The sequence below is a fragment of the Triplophysa dalaica genome, chromosome 5, assembly GCF_015846415.1.
Source record: "Triplophysa dalaica isolate WHDGS20190420 chromosome 5, ASM1584641v1, whole genome shotgun sequence".
Lineage (NCBI taxonomy): Eukaryota > Metazoa > Chordata > Actinopteri > Cypriniformes > Nemacheilidae > Triplophysa > Triplophysa dalaica.
In genome coordinates, this window is record NC_079546.1 from 15,962,409 (window position 1) to 15,984,021 (window position 21,613).

Genomic DNA, 21,613 nt, shown 5'->3' on the forward strand with positions numbered 1-21,613 from the left:
TCTAACACATGATAAATGTTCTAGCAGATATCTAGAATATAACAGTTTGTCTCAACAATGGTGACAACAGAAAAAAACCTCTAAAGATAAACGCAATGCATTCTGGGTATCATCAAAGCACAAAACTCATCAATGACTCCCAGCATGCATTGCGGCTGTAAGCTTTTCATTTGTTAGTCACCACTGTTGAGATTCATACACTGATTCTTGATGTCTGAGTCAAAGACGAAATGCAAGCTTTTTAACGGTTCAAATACTTTTTAGATTGATGTTGCATGAAATGTGAATTTTAAAAGTAGATTCATTGAGGCGTTTGTAACAAAAAATACATTAAGTAATTAAACAACATCCCAGATAAAGATTTAGTAAATACCTATTCACACTCTCATTTGATGTGATTTGCTACAAGACTATGTTTTATATAAAACAATGTCATAGCAGCACAAAGATAACTGTAAACTTTTTTACGACGACTGATAGAGGCCAACTAAAGCAAACCCTGATCACAAAAACGGTGACTTTCAATAAAGCATCAAGTCATGGCTGTTATGCTGCAGTCCCTGTGAAGCAGAAGTGGTGATCGTCTTCAGTATTCTGACGTATTTTCAAGATACCACAGCTGCCGGTATTTTTCCGTAAAAACTACGGAATTTGTATTTTCTCCTTTTCCATTCCATTCCATTCCATTTTGTTTAAAAGTGACTTTAATAATGAATGACAAAGAAATAAATTAAGTAAATGTTATGTTTTCACTTTTGTGCATTTGGACCAAGTTTTCATTTTGTTGTTGATATAAAATACTCAAATGTATTAAGTTCATTCACAGCTTGAAGTTTGTGCCCTGAAGTTTTAAACTGCAAAGCTGTTTACATTCTTTTCCTGTATTTTTTACGGAATTTTACTGGCAACAACAGCTGCAGGTATTTTTCCGTAAAAATTACGGAACATTTTTACAGTGTGTATTCAATTCAATTCAATTCAAGTTTATTTATATAGCGCTTTTCACAATGTGTATTGTTTCAAAGCAGGATTACAGGGGCAAACAGGAAAAACAGAAAAGTTAAAACACAGCACAGTGCATGGTGTTTATACAACGAGTAAGATCATTCTAATAAATAATATCTAATTTCTAAATAGATAAATAAATGAATGTATTTTATGCTAATTTATGCTGTCATATGGGATTTGGTTTTCCTGTACTTCCTGCATCTTTACCTGTTAGTCTTTGTACTGCTGGATACTGATGGTTCTAAATAGTTGTAAATGTACTTTATATTTTATTTATGCTGTGAGCTGCAATTAAAAGAAAATTTTAAGCACTCAAAGTGTTATTTGCCTTTCAAGTGAATCTTTTTTATTGTTATAGTGTAAATCACATATTGTTCAATCACACATGCTTTTTAACATCTGCTTTTTCTATTTCAGAGACAGAGGTGGTCACTTTGGACCTAGAAATACTTCCTTCCCCTACACCAGCAGTCAGCACACCTTTAGTTCTTCATTGTTCCAGTCCATCAAGTGTACTCTGTCTCGAATCAAGGATCTAGGAGCTCTGAAGGTTGTGCTCCATCCTTCCAAACAAAAAAAAATCGCCAGAGACTTTCCAAATTCCATGGACAACCATTCCTGTGGATGTTCCGTCAGCGATGGCTGATGGCAAGAGACCTTTTCCAGCAGGACGGAGACAGATTGTCAGGGTTTTGGCAGATGAGGTGAGGAAATATGCACCACAAGCTTTCGCCAGCACCGTTCCTCTGGTGATGGACCTATGGCTGCACCAGATTCCAGCCTGACCTCCCACCAGAGGAGACAGATGAAACAGTGGAGCAGAAACGTCAGCGGCTGGATGAGATATACCAAAGCGAAGGAGTAAATGGGGTTGAAAGAGTCGAGGTTAAGCAACTCATTGAAACAACCTTTTGCCTACAGCATCGGCAAATAAATCTTTTGCCAGCGCCAACCATCACCGATTTAAGAGACCAGTGGCCATACCTTTTCACTCAGAAAGGGCTTCATGCTCATTTTGAGCTTCTAACAGATTTCAACATTTTACATGCGCTTGAGCTGCCATGGAGGAGTGTGGAAGAATCATGCAGAGTTCTTCTGCAACAACCCAGCAACGCTGACGTCAGGGCAGTCATTTCCCTGCGCTCAGACATCGAGCTGTTCTTCATTCAACTTCTGATGGCTCATTTTTCAGAGACTCAGGAAGAGCTGATCCTTTTTGCCAATGTAAATTACTTTGTTCTGATAAGCAAAATAGAAAATTATTATTGTAGTGTAAAAGGAAATTATTATTGTTACTGTATTTCATTACTATATCTTTTCACTATTGTGACTGTGTCATAGGCATCTTCCACTGCAGCTGATGTCGAAAGGACACTTGCACTACCTGCAACTCCCCGACTAATACTCGGTACCTTGGTATGTCTAGTCAGTTTTTATATGATTACATAAAAAGTGTACTTTTTTCAAAACTAAGCTCAAAAGAAAATAATTATCCGGTTATAATTGACCTACTCTGATATTGTTCCAAGGCTGTATAACTTTATATCTTTGGAACTCAAATGAATATATTTAAAAAAAAATCTCATCCTTATCCATCTATTGAAAGTCATTTGATCATTTGAGTTTAATGTTGCCATTTATTCACATATAAAGAATCACCAAGGCACATACTGTACATACAGCAAATACGCTTAAACATGCTTAACATGCGAAAACCAATGAGATATAGAAGATATTTTCTTGACAGAAGAAAATACGCCTTCTGGAGTGGCCCAGTCAGAGTCCTGACCACAACCCGATTGAGATGCTGTGGCATGACCTCAAGAGAGCGATTCACACCAGACATCCCAAGAATATTGCTGAACTGAAACACTTTTGTAAAGAGGAATGGTCCAAAATTTCTCCTGACCGTTGTGCAGGTCTGATCTGCAACTATAGGAAACGTTTGGTTGAGGTTATTGCTGCCAAAGGAGGGTCAACCAGTTATTAAACCCAAAGGTTCACATACTTTTTCCACCCTGCACTATGAATGTTTACATGTTGTGTTCAATAAAAACATGAAAACGTATAATGTTTGTGCGGTATTAGTTTAAGCAGACTGTGTTTCTCTATTGTTGTGATACAGATGAAGATCAGAACACATTTTATGACCAATTTATGAAGAAATCCAAGTAAGCCCAAAGGGTTCACATACTTTTTCTTTCAACTGTATACTTGTCTGTCCAGCTAGCAGGTTTAAAGGCCTATTTACTATGGATTTGATAATTAATAGTTTTTATGGCTTTGAAGGTGACTAATTGATGAGTAGAATTTTCATTTGAGTGCACTAACCCGTCAACAATATTGAGAAAAAAATGACATTGAGTTAAATAAAATATATAGATTACAGCAATACACAGTATATAGCTACAAATGTGGACAGAGTCTGGGAATAGAAAATAAAATTATGTAAATGCTGAAATGTTTTTTTATGTATTAGGTGAAAAAAACCAGGAATCTGCATTGAACAATGGATGGATTATGGATTTTTTGCGGGGCAAATAAATTGTGCGGGCATCCAGCCAAGTTTTCTTTCCAGGCTTGCTGCTGTTTTAGCTATTTTCTACACTTTCAATGTGGAGTACCAAGCTGAAGCGGCATTTTTTTTAATGCAAATTTAGTATTTTTGTGACCAGAACGTATTAATCACAAATCACTTAATATAAACTTAAGGCAGCTTCTTTTTTATAACACATCAAAAAAGCTTAACAACTATAATTGACCTGTTGTGACTTGCTTACTTTCTTCATGCATTAAACATGCTTCCATAAACACTTTCACAACCATTGAAAGAGAAATGGGGAAGCTGATTTAACAATGTCAATCATCTAGGTCTCAACTAAAGCAAACTCTGATCACAATAATGGTTTAATTAAATATTTTTTTTTCAACACGGGTGCTAAAGTTATTTTTCTTCAAGCCATAAATATTTTTTACATTGATTTAATTGTTGCTTGCTATCAGGGTATTAGAGTTTAGTATGTTGTGCTGGCATTTTAATGAGTTTTTGTGACATCTGTTTTAGTAGTTGTGCAGAAGAATATCTTGTTGGGTTAACATGTTTCACCCATGTTCTCTGTATATGTTAATTTCATTTTGAGGTTTCTTGATTCATCATGTTCTTTTCATGTTGAGAAAACATGACTCAAACATGTGGAACCAATTCATGATTGAATCATGTTAAACTTAAGAGTCATTTTTTTTAATGTACATCATAAATATCGCCATTACACTTTTCTTGGTATATGAACACTGATTCACTCTCCATTCAGCGTTTCTGCCTTGAAAAACTTCTCTCTTTGTATCTTATCTTCAGCAAAGATCAGTAACATCCTGATGCTTTAGTATTTTCCCATTTAAACTATTAGAGCTATTACTCCTATCTTTCCTTTTCCTTGTCACATCCTGCCAAGGCATAGCCCTTCATTGTCTGCATACGTAATTTCACTCATGATAGTTTCATCCACGGTACAGTTTTTGCTTATCCGTTGCCCAAAACCCTATTTCGGTGAATCTGCCTGTACAGAATGACCGGCCCTGTTGCCATTGAGCCTGAGGAGTCCTGCAATGGTGTATGGGAAATGTTGTACAACGTGTAAGGTTCAGATGTAGTGGAGAGCGCCCTCTAGTGGAGAAAACGCGCACTCCAGCAGACAAGCGTCAAAAGTCAATTTTCTTATTGGTTGAATTACCCGATTAAGTAATAAGTCTTTGACATAAAACAACACATGAACTTTTAATCAGGTGATTATAAAAATGACCCTTATAAAGATAAAAAGACAGATGAAAAGTTGTTAACAACTGTTAGGAATAAAACATGTCAAAGAAATGAAGCAAGGCACATTTAAATAAAATGTATTTATTAGCATACAGTACTTTTGCACATGTTAAACTCAATTGTTTTTTTATATTTTATAATTTAATGATATTTTATAGTGCATTATATTATATTATAAATGTGATATATACTGTTTCTATAAATTGTGATAAAAAAATTACAAAAAAATATTATGTTATAAGAAATATTTTTGTCAACATTAAAGAATGGATTTAAACATGGATTACGTGATTATTTTTTATCTAAACTTTACAAGAAATATCCATACAGTTTACCTCAGTGTGGGTTATACAGTTGCTTGTTCACCAACTGAAAAATTCTATTTTGTGTGTTCTGCATAAGAAAGAAAGTCATAAAGGTTTGACATGACATGAGGGTGAATAGGTTATAGAAAAGTAAACGATTCCTTTAATGATTTACACTGCATGCTGACAACACTTCCACTTACTGGACTGAGCAGGTATTGTTTAAAGCTAGAATTCGTATAGTGTTTCTCATCATGGAAGACGAGACGTTGTGCCCCAACGTCTTTACCTCTTTCCCCAAGAAAGTGATCTAATATACCACTTCCTGTATGTACAGGTTTTTATATAAACATCATATTTTTTGACAAATAAACAAATTGAGTTTTAGCATTCAGTAGATCACATATGTGACTGGAAATATCCACTTTGGAGCGTTTCCAACATGTATTTGAAAGCTCTATTTTGAATCCAGTCAAATAGAACTAGCAAATGTTGTTTGTTTAATGCAAATACAGCATTCAAAGTCTATTGTTTGTGTGCCACTAAAGCAATCTATCCATGTCATAGACATTTTATGCTCTATTAGAAAACAGCTAGTTCCAGTTTAATGGCATCAATCAGTTTTGGGGGAGTCGGGGTTTCCAAAAAGGAGACCGAAGTCCACAGTTTCTAGCTTTATCACTATAGGACACATCTATAGATTGAAGTAAACACAGCTTTCACACTCCAGCTGGCCTCTGTTATGCAGACATTTATAGCCGAAGGCCATTAAACGGGACACGCGTTAAGTTGATACAAATAATAAAATGAGCCATTTTTCTTTTCTTTTAAATATGAATCTGTTAACCAAACGTTCAATCTAACAATCAGACCACACACTGGATTTGGCCTGTCTGGCTATCATTTGTGCCTAGTAAGTTCAGGCAGTGTGGTCGGGTACTGCCCCAAATTCAACTTGCACAACATGATTTAAATATAAATGAATTGATCACCAACAACAAAGTGAGACAGAGAATGAGCATACAGAATCAGATTTCAAATTTATGTAAGAAAACAGAGCATGAAATAAAGTTCACATACCTAATACATTTCACCACATCAATGAAACTGTGACAACCAGGCTCAACGATTTGAAATCTGAATGTAATATTTAACATACTTAAAACATTTTTAATTCCAAATAATGCACTGCTTACGACTTGTGTGATCTTGACCATTTTCCTTTGTTTTTTTATTCAAATGAAGTTGCATAAATCCATTTGCCTAAAAGAAATTCAAGGAAATACAACTGGATGTAAAAGAGAACACCCTACTTGGCAGAAGTCAGTATAGTCTGATCTCCAGCCTTGTCCGTTGATGCAGGTATACTGGGATGTTTTCGTCAGTTGAAAGTTTGAAGTACTGTACCTGTTGTTATACTTGCAGCTAATTTTTCTGTTGATTTAATTCTTGTGTTCTTTTCAGTGTTTCAGATTCTTTTCATACTGCAAATCCACCAACAATGGAAAGACTGATTCATGTGCTGGTCATCTCAGGTCAGTGTGTAACTTTACACATGTTTGTTTTTGTGTGTGGGTGTGGATTCTGATGTTTAGTAGTCACTGTTGGCAGATTTGAAGTTGATGTTTTTACAGTCAGAGTTTTCAGAGCTGAGCTCCTCTATAGGTCACTACTGAGGGACTAGCACACGGTTGACTGCAACACTGTAAAAAAAAATGTTATTCTGTTCCATAGAATTTTATGTTGACTCAATTTCTTTCTCCAAAGAATTACTTGAACTGTTATTTTCTAGCTGACCCAACCTTGACTCACACTTTAAAAAGTATGTTTGCTCAAATAGTTTTACAGTTCATTCAACTAAAATGTTTTAATAAGTTGAAATTTTAAAAGGTTTAGCAATGGTTTGGTCAAAATCATTTACTTTGTGTTTTATATATATTTAAACTAAGATGAAACCTCAATTTAAACTAAAATACACTACAGCAGAGATCCTTAACTGTAAACCTCTTGATCCACTTTCCTGCAGAGTTAAGCTCCAACCTTAAAAAAAAAACGCACATTCATTTAATATATGAAAAGCATATCCTTATGTATTATTTACACAATATATTATTCTGTATATTTTTTTAATATCCCATTATGTCCTTTAATATATTTTTAATTCATATATTAGGAAATATATTTTCTTTCCGTAAAGTTATATGTGTTTAGGGATTCAGAGATTACCAACTTTCACTAGTAACCACGCTTTAATGTCACGGTTAATTTTATCGCAAAGGGTCTGTTACGCCTCGTGTTTCTGTTGCATGGAACGGAAACGTTGGAACTTGCACAAAATGAAAACAAAGCGACAACAGCAGTGAATCAGCTTAGAGAAGTGCTTTTCAGAGGCACGTAGTCCACGAGTCACGACACACACTAGATTTACTATGACAGAGGCCGTAGTGGTGAGAGATGAGCTTTCAGTGCAACGTAAACAGACAAAGCGGCATTAAAGATATTGGAGTGGCACCTCAGGCGAGAAGCAAAACATACTCACTGCTCCTGACTGATTAACTTTTATAACTTTAATATGGTTTGATCTGTATTTTAGTTATACAGTGAAGACTATGAAGTTTTATTTTACATTTGATTATTTTATTCACTTTCTGTATCTGATAATCACAGTTAGACCAACCCGAAACAAATGAAAAGCATTGTTAAAGGGATAGTTTACCCAAAAATGAAAATTGAAACATTTACTCAACCTCATATTGTTCCAAACCTGTATTAATTTCTTTATTTTGTTAAACACAAAGGAAGATATCTGGAAGAATGTCACTTACCAAACAAATCTCACCACCATTAACTGCCATAGGAGGAAAAATAAAGAGTCAATGGGCGATGAGATATGGTTGTTTACTAACATTCTTACAAATATCTTCTTTTGTGTTCAAAAGAACAAATTAAATCATACAGGTTTGGAAGCTGAGAGTGAAAAATTCGTAACATAATTTTTTTGGGGTGAACTATCCCTTTAATTTAATTTGTATGTTTGCTTTATTACATTTGTGCTATTTTCTAATTTGATTTTTATGGCAATTTTACTACTTAGTAATTCATTGTCTTGGACTATATATGACATATCTGTGTGTTACTCAAATATTTTATGGTATTTACCTTATCTATTACAGTAAGATGACATGGGGAAAAACCGAAAATAGTATTGTATAGGAATAACTAGATAATAATAATTTTTTATTACTTTTTGTATAAAAGTATATATTAAATAATGACTAATAATCATCATAATTGTGAAACCGTGAATACTCTTAGACTATAATTGTACCAAAAGAATTTATAATCGTTGCATCTCTATATCTGTGTGGTTATAGTGGTGCAGTTCATAAGTATGTTGCATAACAAAACAAGTTTCAAGTTTGCATTTTCAATCCCCCGAAGCACCAAATGCAAAGGAACAGGCAAAATGCATGAAAAGTTAAAAGTCTTTCTTTGATAAAACAGAATATAAATATTTTTTTCAAATACCACATAAGAGATAATTACATCAGTTACATTAAGGAAATGCTGGATTGTTTTCACAAATTTAAATACAGTAGTAGGAAAATATGAAGTGAACCAAATGATCCAAGAGAGAATTTCCCAGACTCTTGACTGAGTATGTATTGTTTCTGCACTGTGTCTTATTTTGGCAATTTTTATTGAGTAGAACCATAAAGAAGACTGTTTGGTAAATCCGCAGCACTCTCTGCTTCATATGATGGGATAAGATTTCCTAAATCACATCATTTAAAAAAAAGCTCCTGGCGATATGTTGACGTCTTGTGAAGTGAATCGCTTGATATTTTCAAAAGACTGAACGTCACTTTTAATAATATTAGCCATAGTGTGCAGCCTCGGCACGAGATCGCAATCTTCTTTTTTGTAATATTTGGTGGCGGATCGCATTCTAGCGTCTGGTGCATTAAACGCCACCTGCCGAAAGTGAGTGTTTTGGCTGCACACTATGGCTAATATTATCTGGTAACGTACCAGACGTTAACATGTCGCCTGGAGCCACTTTTTTTTGGAATGATGTGCTTTAGGAACTCTTAGAAAGTCCATATACTCCCATTATATGAAACAAAGAGGGCTGCGGATTTACCAAACAAACTTCTTTATGGTTCTACTCAAGTAAAAATGTCACCTACATTTCGGATGGCATAGGGTGAGAAAATAAACAACAAATTGGAGTTTTTGCCTGAACTGTCCCTTTAATGTTTTATTTGTCACAAGCCCAGTCGGTATTCCCCTGTCTTGTTATATGGATATCTTGTTTTGTTAGCCATTTGTGATGCGATCTGGGAAACCTGTCAGATGAACGTTTTTAGGAACATCAAGAATGCTTCAATGCCAAAAATTGCGTTTTCATTTGCATCATGTCTATCATAGTCTCATATCTTGGCAAATTTAAATGAAATTACCATAGTGGCTAGCTGATGTTCAAGGACATGCCCAGTGGAGGTACAAAAAGGCGCTCATAGCTTTCCCTCTCTTTTCACTACAAAGACCGTTCAAATATCAAAGTATACCACATAACATGTAAAATGTGGTGTATCAATGCAAATTACCTGCCCGTTCTTTGTAAACTACGGCAAGCAAAGTTTTTAAACAACGTTATTGTGAGATAGTGGAGCTTGTGTCTGGAGCACCAGGAGCTTACTCGGTCTACTGCTCATCCGAGCTGCATTCCCAACACGATCACGAAACGTACAGAGGTTGATCAAAAGTTTAGAGACTAAATCCAGGATAAACAACAGAAAATGTCTTGGTTACAACTGTAACTTCGATTCCCTGATAAAGACGACAGTTTCTATCCATTTCGACAACAGGCGGCACACTACTTAAGGCCTCCTCATCCCGTTCAGGAGCCAGACGTGGAGGACCCACAGGTCTGGTCTTGGGTGCGACACTGTGCCCTTCCCCTGAGGAAGACGGTCCTTTATTATAATTAAACTTGTATTAAAAAGCAAAAAAAAACGCCTATTTCCTATTAAACGGTAATATACTCTAGAACAAAATCTGGCTGAGTACGTACAGTACTTGCATAAATAAAAAGAAAACAAATATTAACTTAACCCCCCTCCCTCTAAACTCACTAACAAAAGAAAGGGCAGAAACCAAACCCAAGTCTTCAGCGCATACGACGCCAAACTTAACTATGCTACCTTTAGAAACAGACAAACAAGGGAGGCAAGGCTATACTTACAAAAGATATATTATTTTAAATAAAGTGTACAATAACTTTGTAAGGTTGGGCAAAACCTAAAACAACAACCTCTAATAACAAACTCGCAGCCCCCATGATATGCATCCATGGCGTTGAACTTGACTTGTTGAAACCTGGAGCTAGCACACCTATTACACAGGCTTTTATACAGCATAACACGGGTTTACAATCAGCAAGCAAGTCGACATATTCCCCACTCAAACAAAACACCTTACAGCTGTTCCATCCATCCATCCATTTTCTACCGCTTATCCGAACTACCTCGGGTCACGGGGAGCCTGCGCCTATCTCAGGAGTCTTTGGGCATCAAGGCAGGATACACCCTGGATGGAGTGCCAACCCATCGCAGGGCACACACACGCATGCACTCACGCACGCACTCACGCACGCACTCACGCACGCACTCACACACTCACGCACGCACGCACTCACACCCTACGGACAATTTTTCCAGAGATGCCAAACAACCTACCATGCATGTCTTTGGACCAGGGGAGGAAACCGGAGGAAACCCCTGAGGCACGGGGAGAACATGCAAACTCCACACACACAAGTCGGAAGCGGGAATCGAACCTCCAACCCTGGAGGTGTGAGGCGAACGTGCTAACCACTAAGCCACCGTGCCCCCCTTACAGCTGTTCAATAATCATAAATCATAAACACAAGAATCATTTTAAATTTATTTTATGTTTTTATTTATTTTCAGTTATGCGCAGGAGTTTTTATAAAACATAAACATTTTAGCCGCTTAGTCAAATTTAGTGCAAAAAAATTACCAGATTTTGAGCAAACCCTTTCCCTTAAACCCTTAAATCGGCAAACAGCATGGTGATAACAACCCCATTACACCAAGCTCTATCATGGCCTTCGTGGCTAATACAAATAAAGGGTAACACTTGCGGTGTTAACCGAACAATACAGCCCACCATTCACTTTTATTGTATGAACACAAAACCCATGCAAGTCAATGGGGTCCAGTTAACAACATTTTTCAAAATATCTTCTTTTCTGTTCTGCAGAAAGACAGTCACACAGTTGTGAAATGACAAGAGGGTGAATCAATGATGACATCATTTTTGTTTTTGGCTGAACTACCACTTTAAATAGATTTTTAGTTGCTATGACTCAAAAAGATGTTCACTCGTAATGTTAACAGAGAAGCAGCGATAGCAACCAGATGATTTTTTTAAACATTTCAGACAACATTTACATATTAACAGAGAGTCTTTTTGAGCTAATAAGGATTAAAGGTTACCCCAAGTGTTTCTGTTAAACTTTTCTCTTGACAGGACTGTGTCTGCTCATCAGGAGCATCTCATGTGAGTTTGTTCTCATCCCGCTGCAGAAGACCTGGGATGAGGCACAACTTTACTGTAGACAGAATCACTTTGACCTGGCCACTGTTCACAGCATTGAAGACTGGACAAATGTACAGAGAGCAGTTGGTCCTGCATTGACTTCAGATGTCTGGACTGGACTCTTCAATGACATCCATAGCTGGCGATGGTCTCATCAAGACGAGAAAGTGACAGTTTTGCTTTGGGGATCTGAACAACCAAACAACTTGTATGGAAAACAGGAATGCGTTTACATTGACTATGGAGGATGTGTTGATTTCAGTTGCCTAGCTCTTAAACCCATGTTTTGCTACAATGGTAAGAAATGAAACCGACATGTTACTTTCTCATGTAAAACACGAGTAAGAGTTCTTTATTTACTGACTGATGGTATGTTCAGCAGGTCATAGATAACAAACTTGAAGATGCAAATAATGAAGTAACACATCAGACATAAGAACTGAAAATAAATGAACAATTATAAACAATGTTATTGTTCACTGTATGTGTCAACTTCAAGCTAAAAGAAATGGCTAAATATAAATAGTCCTTAAACAGTAATCACATATTAACTAAACACAACAAGCATACAGACGTTACAAAATATACAACAAATTAGTCAAATTACTGAACTTAAAAGAAATTCAGCTTTATTCACTTAATCAACAAAAAGAAACATTTATCTTTAAATGCCTTAGGAAATGGAGAAAACAAAGAAACCTCAAAATTTGAGCCCTTTCTGTTCAAATTCCATGACTTTCACCAGTTACAAGCGAGTGAAAGTGCATTCTACTGTACACTGACTGCAACACAGAATGTTTTTAAAATAGTGTCGTGCTGTGAAGTTCATGGCTGGTAAGGCACTGACCCCGAATCAGATTTACAAATATATGCCCAAAAGAGTAGCTTATACACTATTCAATTCACTATTAAAATAAGAAAGAACATTACATTCATCCTCCGTGTGTTCTAAATATGCAGTTAAAATTCCACATTAATTCTCATTCAATATAAATACAATCAGTTTAAATTTTGACCTTAAACAATTTTAACAATTTTAACGTACAAATTTTGTTATTGAATATCGAATTGTTCATTTATGACATAAAAAACTGTTTATTCTCTTACTTTTATCCTTCTCCACGAAAATATCCATAATTTTCTTGTAAAAGTTCTTATTTCCCCTGACTTTTGTTAATTGATTGGCACTTATAGCGTCTGCTGTTGGGCTCACATGCTCCCCCTTTCAGTGCAGCACGGTACTGTCTGTCTCGCCTTTTGTCCGATCAGCAACTCAAAATGTCACACACATTCAAAAAATATATTAACCAAACGGTGAAAAGTCAGGGTGTATAAGAATTAGAATTCTATCCAGAACCATTAGACTAAAAAAAGTTATTCTTTGGCATTGTGACGCACCTTTATTTTAATATAAGGAAATTGCTTGCTCTTTGCTTCCTTCCTCCATTGCTGTTAAGAACAAGTTTTAGTCATCTTGTGATAATTTTTTTAACCATTTTGTCAATGGACCTCTTGGTTAGGGCATTTCTTTATACTACATTTATTAATTTTATTTGGTCATCATAACATGTGTTAATGTGATCTTAATTTCTTTATTGGACATCTCAATGATGTTAAAACCAGTTTTGAACGATTTACCACAAAAAATAACCATCAGGGAACGTCATTTTCTTGTTATTTTCTGGTTGCAAAAAATGACAAATAAATAACCATCAGTGAACGTAACTTCATGGTTATTTTCTGGTTGAATATTCCCAAAAAATCTACAGAAAAAATCTATGAAATTTATTAAGATGTCAGAGTGACTCAATTTTGTCAAATAGTTATCACCATTATGTTGCAATTGTACTTAGGTTTAACTGTTGTTTAAGGTATGGTTGTACGGGTGTGGTGACATGGGGGGTGAAAAGAAGAAGCTGTGTTTTTCATTTGATAAATTGAATGTTTATATATTTAAGGAAGACAAAAATCTGCCATTACAATTTTGTGAAAATCATTAAAAATGCTGGTGGGGCAAGAGTCAATACTTACAATATAAATTAGACCTCAGCACTGAGGATTCATCTGTGCTAAAGATACACTTACTCCTTTATGTCTCGTTACAGAGCAGCAGACAGGAGGAAACAGGTTTGTTTTTATCTCTGAAAAGAGGACATGGCCTGATGCTCAGAGCTACTGCAGACAGCATTACACAGATCTGGCCACCGTTTACACTCAAGCTGAGTATTACCTGCTGATGCAGATGATGTCAGGAGTTAAGGCATGGATTGGTCTGTTCAGAGATTCATGGAAGTGGTCAGATGGAACAAATGTCTCCAGGTCCTCCATTAACTGGATGTCTTCTACACGTGACATAACAGGGCAGAAGAGACCTTGTGGTGCCGCAAGTCCTGATGGTCTGATGGATGATCGAGACTGCTCAGAATCCCTTCCATTCATCTGCACACGGTGTAAGTTTTATGTGTGATTTTCATCTACTTGTAATTCATGGCAAACATACACTTCTTTAAAGGCACTTAACTCTTTCACCGCCATTGACGAGTTATCTCGTCATTAAAAAAAAAGGTTCCTTGCCAAAGACAAGTTTTTACGGCAATCAGTGTTTGTTCTGTTTTACAACAGGTGGTGCTATTACACACCTTTGGGAAAAAGTACAGAATCCCAGAACCTAGAACGTACATGTTTAAGCGATTTATAATGATTATTCTGAGTGTTGTCTGGGCAGAATCTTTGACAAAAAACGTTAATTATCTCAGCTGTTTAATCAAAGTGATGCATTTTTGAAGAAATCTACCCAAATCTAAGGAGTGATAAAAATGAACAAATGAAGATAGAAGAATACGGTTTCTTTTTTTTAAAAGCTGAGACTCTGTTCTTTCATGTGACATATTGTTTTTCCATATATTCTTTACAGAAAATTTACTGTGAGCCATTCAAGTTGGGTGAAAATGTTAAAAAACGCTGGCGTGGGCGGGCAACTTTTTTTGAAAAAAGGCTGGCGGGGAATTAGTTAAAGACAAAGCCATCTTTATATTAATGAGCACATGCATACTTATATTATTATATAAAATTTAAATAAAAGGAGCATAAAAGATGTGTAGAAATCTGAATTGGTAGAAAAGGATGGAAAGTTAAGCATGATTGGTTAACCCTGTGATAACTTCAGAATACTGTATAAAAGATGGAGTCAGAAATGTATTTATTAAGTAACTCTGAACATCTTCGGATGATATTTGATTGTCTCACTTTGCTTGCTCGAGCAAATAAACTTTGAAACTCTTGGTTCCTTGGTCTTTTGTCGTCTTTCAACATTGGGTGATAGATTCTGCCATGACACTTCATGTCGCCGTGGGTTGGGGATGGTCATCTCAGGGTGAAATTTCAAGAACCTACTTTGATAAAATGAGACTACATTGAAGATGATTAATTGTAACAAAATGTATTGTTTAGGACAACATAACTCCCATAATTCCATATTATTTGAGTTTTTAAGATCTCTATTATACCAAAATGTGAAAACTGAATATACATAAATAAACTCAATGCACCTTCTGAATCATGTCAAATGCAATAATCATTGATAATTGAAATATTAAGGAGAATAATCAACCATGATGATTTTTGCCATATTCGTGCAGCCCTGTTACCTCACAACTTGTATTTTTTAACAGATCAAAAGAAGCAGATTATGAGAGTGGAGATGAAATCTGTTCCGAATGTAAATGATGCTGCAATGATGGAGAACATCTTACAGTTGGTGAGTAACACAACCAGAAAACAACATATTGATTAGCTACTCAAATAATCTGTTGATTAAACTTCCAACCGTAATATAAAGTATTTGTGCTCAGGCCTCTGGGCATTACTGAACAAACTGTTGTTAACACAAATGTCATGAATTTGATTAACACTCTTATGGCACAAATTCTTCAGATAAAGCAGAAACTGAAGGATGGTGGAATAGAGAAAGACACAACATTGACATGGAGACTGCAGCCTGATGGAAATGTTTTCATACCAAAACACGATCATACTGCTGCTGCTGAAGAAATGGATCTTAACCAGGAAGGCTGTTCAGAGATCTATTTTTAACAACGCCAACTAACATTGTCGTTTGTAATAAATGAGGAATTACATTTAGAGCTGTCAGTTATCATTAACCTACAGTTAAAATAATATATTACAGTCTAAAGATGACAGCTGAGGGGTTTGCATTCTGTCTGCTTCATTATTTATTTGTTGATTTTATGTACACAAGCAGACGGTAATTTAATGGGGTTTGAAGATGTTAGTTGCCTGTAGTTGCCAGTGATATAATCACATTGAAAATTTAAACATTCTACACTGTGTTGTATCTGTTATATAATTATATAATTATATATTATTATATATTATACCACCTGTCAGTTTTCAGCAAGATAACTATAGAGAAATATGAAATAAAATAAAAATAAAATATTTTAATCTGTTCATAAATGATTTGATGTGGTTGTATTTTTCCTGTTGATGTTTGTTAACAGCAGGTGTTCATTTATTAATGATCAATCAGTTCTTACTTAATCACATCATTAACTCATTATCTTCATCACTAATTTATCGTTACTTTTAACACTCTATGGTGTGGACACGTGTAGACACCCAGTATAGTTAATTTAACACTGGCCATTTTGCTGTGTAGATCATTTCATAAATGCGGAACAGATCCAGAGAAGTTTCGTGAGAGGGATTTTTTTCCTTTTTGGGATGGCAGCACAAGAAGTTGTTTGTTTGCAGAGCGTAGGGATCTGGTTGGTACATAAATCAGCATTAGCGAATGCAGATAAGGGGGTGCCGAACCAGTTGGGGTCTTGTAGGCCAGGAGCAGATTCTTGAATTTGATTGAGCGACAACATGAAGCCTATGTAACTTAATAAAGAGAGGGGTGACGTGTGCTCTCTTCGGTTCATTGAAGACCACTCTTGCCGATGCATTCTGAATCATCTGTAGAGATTTGGTTGCGCAAGCAAGAAGTCCAACTAGTAGTGAATTGCAATAGTCCAGTCTGAACAGAACAAGAGCCTGGACTAGGAGTTGAGTTGCATGCTCAAATAGAAAAGGTCTTATTTTCCTGATATTGTAGAGGATAAATCTACAGGACCGAGTGGTGCTGGCACCCGGATCAGTGAAGGTAAGCTGATCATTGATTACCACTCCCAGGTTTTTGGCAGTTCTGGAAGATGTGATGGTTGATGAGCCCAGTTGAATGGATAAATTGTGATGGATCTTGGGGTCGGATGGGATAACCAGCAGTTCTGTTTTTGCCAGGTTAAGCTGCAGATGATGGTCCTTCATCCAGAGAGAAATGTGTCTCAGACATGCTGAAATTTGTGCAGAAACAGTCAGATCTTCGGGTTGAAAAGACAGGTGGAGTTGTGTATCTTCTGCATAACAGTAAAGGAAAAGCCATGCTTCCAAATGACAGTGCCTATGGATGTCATATATACAAAAAGAGCAATGGTCCAAGAATTGAGCTCTGAGGCACCCCTGTATCAGGATGTTTGGACTCCGAGACCTCACCTCACCAGGACACTCTGAATGACCTACCTGAGAGGTAAGACCTGAAGCATTGTAGCACCATTCCAGAGACACCCATAGCCATGAGGTTCGACAGGAGGATGCGGTGATCGATGGTGTCAAAGGCTGCAGATGGATCCAGTAGGGTGAGTACAGATGAGGCGGCTCTTGCCTGTCTCAGCGTTTCAATGACAGAATCACAGTCTCAGTGGAGTGACCGCTCTTGAAACCTGACTGGTTGCTGTCCAGGAGGTCGTTCTGCGTGAGAAAGGAGGTGAGCTGGCTAAATACAACATGCTCAAGAGTCTTAGCAATGTAAGGGAGGAGAGATATAGGTCTGTAATTATCTAACAGTGCAGGATTAAGAGTGGGTTTTTTCAGTAATTGGGTAATACGGGCCTCTTCGAAGACTGCGGGAAATGTACCATTGGTGAGAGATGAGTTGATAATGTGGGTCAGAGCGGGAACAACCGATGGAGAGATGGCCATGAGGAGATGAGCGGGGATGGGCTCTAGCGGACAGGTCGATTGGGTGTTAGAAGACATTACCTTGGAAACATCTTCTTCAGATAGGAGAGAGAAAGAGGGTAGCGAGCATGTGTCGGGGGTTTGGGCATGTTTGAGAGGTGGTGGCGCAGAGAACTGACTGCTGATAGTAGTAGTTTTCTTTTCAAAGAAAGATGCAAGATCATCAGCCTTTAAGTCCAATGCAGGTGAATGGGCAGGCGGACAAGGAAGAGCAGAGAAGGTTTTAAAGAGAGTACGAGAGTCAGGTGAGTTGTTGCATTTAGTATTGTAGTACTGAGTTTTAACAGAGGAGACATCAGCAGAGAAAGAAGAGAGGAGAGATTGATAGAGACAGAGGTCATTGGGTTCTTTAGTTTTGCGGCACTTTCTCTCAGCAGATCTGAGCGTGGCGCGATGCTCACGAAGAACATCCGTAACCTTCTTTATGTGACTTCATAGTTACAGGCTTACAGCAGACATATTTTTAGGTAAGAGAAGAGAAAATCTTATCGTAAACATTTGTAAGGTTATGGTTTCAAAATAATAAAACAAAGAACACTTAGAAAATAGTAGGGATGAGCGAGTACAGCATTATCTGTATATGTACTCGGACTGGGCCTAACCCGGAAGTGGGCGGGATTTAACCTGGAAGTGGGTCTTGTTGTCTTGAGATTTGCGGGGCTTCAACCGGCATGTTATTTTAAGCATGCAATTGATATGGGTTGATCAGAAATTTTTATATTTATTGCTGATTAGAAAAATATTTACATGACAGCATCAGCATTGAGCTTCAGATCAATGGTTTTGATCACGATAATAAACGCACTATATTCAGAATAAGTTTTGCAACAATGAATACAACACATGCGGTTGGAATTATGAAGTAAAATGTAATTAACAAGAGTTTTCATCTCAACATAACTTTATTTTTTTAACTTTTAATTTTTTTATGATCAGTTTTTTTTTTTTGGTTCTATTTTATTTTTTTAATTTCCACACCAGGTATGTGCGTGTGTGTGTAGCTAATTAATTTGTTATATAATTTTTTTATACCACTACTTCGACCCAGCAGACGGTCTATCATAAAAACTCTGATGACCGGCAGAGAGAGTGTCATGATTCCACTATCATGTCATGTTTATTCTTGTTGTTTGAGTGGAGTCATGGCATAACCTATGGTTTTGTGTGAGATTGAGTGATCTTTCTCGTGTCTTGTCATTGTTCCCTACATCTCGTCCCTCGTCAGCTTTCCCTGAGTGCTAATCCCCAGCACCTGTTGCTCGTTTCGATCCTCTGTTGTTTCCCCTATAAAGAGTCCTCATGTTTCTTTGTCTCGTTGCTCGTGCATTACTTGTTGCTACATGTTGTTTGGTGTTCGATACCTGTTTGCTGTTCGCTGGATATTCTTGTTTGCTGTTCCCATTGGTCGTTGTTCCTGTTCTTTATAGTAAGTCTAGTTCAGTCAGTGTTAGTGTTTTGTTTCAAGTGTTTGTTTTGTAGTCTTAGTTAGTCAGTGTTAATTGTTAAGTATATATTTCCCTGTCTTGTTTTACCCCATCGTGGGTCTTTGTTTTGTGTTTCTTTGTTTAAATAAATATCTGTTACACCAGTACCGTCTGTGTCTGCCTGCACTTGGGTTCTCCCGACATGTCTCAAAGAGAGATTCATGACAGAATGCACGAGCCAAACAGAACCCAGCAGGCAGCCAAGGTGAACTGCTTGCGGTCCCGCCAGGCACGCCACCTCTGCGGTATCCGCCAAGGAGATGGTGATCTGGGGACCTACGTAGAGAGGTTCCTGGATGCCGCAGAGGAGGTGGTCTTTGGGGAGGCGGAGCTAGCGGTGTTGTTCAACCGCGGCCTCAGGGATCCTCTGTTGCCGGCGGAGATGAGGATGCTGAGACCGCTGGACTTCGATGTCGTGTGGCGGTATGCCACGAACAGGTCCGAGTCCAGGGTCCCAGTACAATCCTGCTATCCATCTCCGCTGGCTGCTATTCCAGAGGGTCGTACCCTGCAGGTCGGGGTTGTGGGCATCACCGTGCCCTCCGCCTCAACCGCAGCAGCTTCACCACCACCGACTGGTCTCCGTGGCAAGCGGGGGAGGAGAACTTCCTCAGGGTCTTCCTCTGAGGCCTCCAACCCGGAACCGGCTTTGCCCTTTACCTCCTTCCTTCAGCCGACCACCAGACGGGTGGCTCGGTTGAAAAAGAAGAGACAGCGGAGGTCAGCCGGGAACCAGTTGGTCCCGAGTCCTGTGGTCCCGAGTCCTGTGGTCCCGAGTCCTGTGGTCCCGAGTCCTGTGGTCCCGAGTCCTGTGGTCCCGAGTCCTGTGGTCCCGAGTCCTGTGGTCCCGAGTCCGGTGGTCTCAAGTCCGGTGGTGTCAAATCCCAAATATTTTTTGGGGGGGCGCTGTGGGAAGGTGACGGTCCGTCCGGCACCGAGCCCGGCCCAGCCGCCGCCGGAGGTCGCTGCCCAGCCGCCGCCGGAGGTCGCTGCCCAGCCGCCGCCGGAGGTCGCTGCCCAGCCGCCGCCGGAGGTCGCTGCCCAGCCGCCGCCGGAGGTCGCTGCCCAGCCGCCAGAGGTCGCTGCCCAGCCGCCGGCACCAAGCCCGGTCCAGCCGCCGGCACCAAGCCCGGTCCAGCCGCCGGCACCAAGCCCGGTCCAGCCGCCGGCACCAAGCCCGGTCCAGCCGCCGGCACCAAGCCCGGTCCAGCCACCGGCACCAAGCCCGGTCCAGCCACCGGCACCAAGCCCGGTCCAGCCACCGGCACCAAGCCCGGTCCAGCCACCGGCACCAAGCCCGGTCCAGCGGAGACCGTCAAGTCCGGCTGCCCAGCCGCCGTCAAGTCCGGCTGCCCAGCCGCCGTCAAGTCCGGCTGCCCAGCCGCCGTCAAGTCCGGCTGCCCAGCCGCCGTCAAGTCCGGCTGCCCAGCCGCCGTCAAGTCCGGCTGCCCAGCCGCCGTCAAGTCCGGCTGCCCAGCCGCCGTCAAGTCCGGCTGCCCAGCCGCCGTCAAGTCCGGCTGCCCAGCCGCCGTCAAGTCCGGCTGCCCAGCCGCCGTCAAGTCCGGGTGCCCAGCCGCCGTCAAGTCCGGCTGCCCAGCCGCCGTCAAGTCCGGCTGCCCAGCCGCCGTCAAGTCCGGCTGCCCAGCCGCCGTCAAGTCCGGCTGCCCAGCCGATCTTCCAACCCTGGTCCAGCCCGGCATTCCAGCCGTCGTCCAGCCCTACAGTCCTGCAGGGGACTAGGACAGTTCCCCCCAGGACTACCCCTGTCAAGCCTCCTGGGGCTCCGCGCCCTGGCGCGTCCCCAAGGGCTGGTACATCCCCACCCAGCCCTACCCCTTCTGGACTTCCCACGTTTTCTTGTCTGCCCCCACCCCCCCTCCCTTGTTTGTTATTTCTGTTGTCTCACCCCAACCCATTTGTGATTATGTCGTGTATGCCTCTTGTCATGTTCACCTTGTCTGTCTGGTTTTTGTCTGTTTCCCAGTCGGTCTTGTCTTGTTAGTTACCCCTTGATGAACACCTGGAGGTGCTCATTAAAGGGGGGGCTTATGTCATGATTCCACTATCATGTCATGTTTATTCTTGTTGTTTGAGTGGAGTCATGGCATAACCTATGGTTTTGTGTGAGATTGAGTGATCTTTCTCGTGTCTTGTCATTGTTCCCTACATCTCGTCCCTCGTCAGCTTTCCCTGAGTGCTAATCCCCAGCACCTGTTGCTCGTTTCGATCCTCTGTTGTTTCCCCTATAAAGAGTCCTCATGTTTCTTTGTCTCGTTGCTCGTGCATTACTT